General features: G+C 39.6%; 1 non-coding gene across 1 annotated transcript; it reads left to right on the top strand.

The window, feature by feature from the left end:
- The first annotated feature begins 1,025 nt into the window (after window positions 1-1,025).
- On the top strand, window positions 1,026-1,132 carry LOC126000090 (U6 spliceosomal RNA). Its single transcript, XR_007492457.1, has one exon. It is a non-coding gene; the product is annotated as a U6 spliceosomal RNA (small nuclear RNA).
- The last annotated feature ends 2,400 nt before the right edge of the window (window positions 1,133-3,532 follow it).

Here is a 3,532-nt window from a genome sequence, read left to right as displayed (position 1 = left end):
ATAGCTAAGTGGCAGGCTACAAAATTCACACACAAAAATCAATAGCCTTCTTATACAACAATAATAATAGAGAAGAAATGGATATTAAATAATCTCATTCATATTAATGCCTTTCATATTAGAATCTCAAATACCTTAGAGTCAACTAAAAAGGTGAAGGATCTATACAAAGAAAACTACAAAACCCTGCTTCAAGAAATAATACAGAGCACAAAGAAATGAAGACACATATCCTGTTCATTGATTGGAAGGATTAACATTTTTAAAATGGCAACACTCCCCAAAGCATTATAAAGATTTAATGCAATTTCTCTATAGATACCATGCCATGCTTCAAAGAAGTGGATCAAACACTCCTGAAATTCATTTGGAACAATAAACACCCACGAGTAGCTAAAGCAACTCAGGAAAAAGAAGATGGGAGGCATCACTTTACCCAAGTTTAAATTATATTACAAAGCAATAGTCATTAAATCAGCATGGTATTGAAATAAAGACAGACTCTCACTCAGATCAGAGGAATAGACTTGAGTATTCAGAGAATGTTCCCCAGACATACAATCAATTAATCTTTGATAAACGGAGCAAGAAACACAAAATGGAGCAAGGACACCCTCTTCAACAAGTGGTGTTGTGAAAACTTGTCAGCCACATGTAAAAACTTTAATTTGGGCCTACATCTAACACCATACACAAAGGTCAAATCCAAGTGGTTTAAAGGTCTTCATATCAGACCCGGAACCATAAGCTATATAGAAGGACATGTGGGCAAAACACTGCATGATATTGAGACTAAAGTCATCTTTAAGAAGGAAACACCAGGGCCTGGAAGGTGGCACTAGAGGTAAGGTGTCTGCCTTGCAAGCGCTAGCATAGGACGGACCATGGTTCATTCCCCTGGCGTCCCATATGGTCCCCACAAGCCATGGGCGATTTCTGAGCGCATAGCCAGGAGTAACCCCTGAGCATCAAATGGGTGTGGCCCAAAAACCAAAAAAAAAAAAAAAAAAAAAGAAGGAAACACCGTGCTCACTTCGGCAGCACATATGCTAAAATTGGAACGATACAGAGAAGATTAGCATGGCCCCTGCGCAAGGATGACACACAAATTCGTGAAGTGTTCCATATTTTTTTAAATTATTTAGATCATAGTGGCTTACATATCTTTCACATTAGTATTTTAGGTACATATTAACATTGAATCAGGGGAATACCCACCACCAAATTTGTCCTCCCCCTTCCCCATTCCCTTTCTGCAACCCATACCCCCCACCATCACCCCTCAGGCTGCTAGAGTAGGTGGTCCCCTCTTTGTCTAGCATACTATCAGTGATCATACATCTGTTTGGTCCTGGTGCCCTCCCTTGTTTCTCCCTCTATTTGAGAGGATAACCTAGATAAATCAAGTTATGTGGTTTTGTTTGAGGGAAAGGCAATAGAATGGGGTAAAAATTAAGCAAAAAAATTTAAAAATAAATAAATTAAAAAAATATGCTGAAAATCGGCGGAGTCCTTCTAGTGGCTATCAGCCTCAGTTTGAGAGAGGACATGAAAAAGGTAATTGAAACACCATAACAGGACAAAATAAATGTCAAATTAAATATCCAGTGAGCCCTACAGCAATAAAGAGAAGCACCATACAATAGTCTCGGTTCTGAATTCAAATCATGCCGGAGTGCAAAAAGAAAGAGAAAGATAAGATAAAATTAAATTAAATTAAATTAGAAAGAAGACATCAACTTCAATATTTATACCAAAATAAAGACGTCAAAAAACAATCAATCAATCAATATATATATATATATATATATATATGTGGAAAAATGATTATTTTGTGCTTCCCCCCCCTTTTTTTCTTTTCCCCCCTGCATACGCACAGTAACTATTGGGGATATTATAGAGGGAATTCCCTTGGCCTAAGAGATACAGGGTTTCTCCATCCCTGAAGTATACTGTCATGGGATTAACTATAGACTCCTTACATGATCATTTGCTTTCCCCTTGGTGCTTTTGTGGTGTATGGAAGACTTCTGCTTCGTCATGGATGGTAAAATTAGTCCTCTGTATCTAGAGATCTTGGTGACTGTGAAGCTCAAGGAATGGAGCTTATGATGAAGGCTTTCTTTGTGGTTCTAGCAGTTCTGCTTCTTCAGTGTCGTTTTAATTTATCTTCTGTAGTTGGTGTTCTTGGTCATTATGTTGATCCTAAGATGGAGCCTGGGACAGAGTCTTTCGTTATGTATCTGGAAGACCCGTTCACTTGCGGTTGTCTCAGTCAGACCTCTGGAATTGAAGATCTTGTTTGTTGAACAGATTGTAGACCAAAAGCTAGGTTAGAGCTTTTTGTTGTTGTTGTTGTTGTTGTTAGTTCCGGGATGTGTACTGTCTAGTCCTGGTTGTAACAACCAGTCATCTGTATATAGCAATCTTGGTTTTTGCGCAGATCAAAGGGTGACATATCTTCTGATTTTGTCTTATCGTTGGCTGGTGAGGAAGGATAACTTGCTCTTAGATCTAGTTGTTCCCATTTCCTAGTCAGGTTATCAATTTAGAACTGGCGTACGTTGGCGTCAGAGCAGTATTATGAATGCCCTGGAGGGGACTTGGTTCCTGGAGCTGTTGTGGAGAACTCTGTCATTTCTATGTCTGGGATCCAGGAGTCAAGGCTGGACGGTTGGTGCCTATTTCCCTGGAGTCTAGGTTGGTTCCCCATGACATACATTCAGGGTGGGAGATGTCTCTGTGTTGTAAAAAAGTTAAGTTCTTATCCCTAGCAGTTAAGAGCTTGTTTTTACAGGTAAAATTTCTCCTATTTTTAATATGCCTTTACAGGAAGAAGTGGTGCTACATTATATTGCTGGTGGATTTGGGGGTGAAGAGAGAAGAAAACAGAACCATGACAAAAACTAAAAATATATATGCTCAGACATATCTAAAGGAAAAAGAGTTTCTTAAAAAAAGGATTAATAAAAGAAATAATTAAAGGAATAAAGTGGGGCCGGGAGGGATAGCATGGGGGCAAGGCATCTGTCTTTCCTGCAGAAGGAAGGTGGCTCATATCCCGGCATCCCACATGGTCCCCCATGCCCAACAGGGGCAAGATCCGAGCACAGAGCCAGGAGCACCCTCTGAACGGTGCCAGCTGTGACCCAAAAGAAGCACAAAACACATCAAATCAAAAAACAAAAAGTAGAACAAAACAAAACAAAAAAGGAAAGAAAACGAACAAGGGGGGAAAACGAAAAATAAAACAAAGAAAAAGGGAGAAAGTGATACAGGAGATTACTTTACATTTGGGGAGAAACAGTATAAGAGGTAGTGTTATATAGGTCTATACTTATGATAATAGTATAGGCTTCCCCATTGTCTTTTGAGATTTCCTCGTGAGGTGTGGGCTCCACGCAGGGAGGTCTTGGGTAGATTTTTTGCAATGGGAGTCCTTTTGGAGCTAATCTGGTATTAAGTCAGTCCACAATAGGGAGAGGTGATTAGGCGGGCCACATTGCATGAGTCAGTCGGGGTGTTGATTGTA

This window comes from Suncus etruscus, chromosome X, assembly GCF_024139225.1.
Source record: "Suncus etruscus isolate mSunEtr1 chromosome X, mSunEtr1.pri.cur, whole genome shotgun sequence".
NCBI classification, from domain to species: Eukaryota; Metazoa; Chordata; class Mammalia; order Eulipotyphla; family Soricidae; genus Suncus; species Suncus etruscus.
This window is presented reverse-complemented; position numbering and strand designations above follow the sequence as displayed.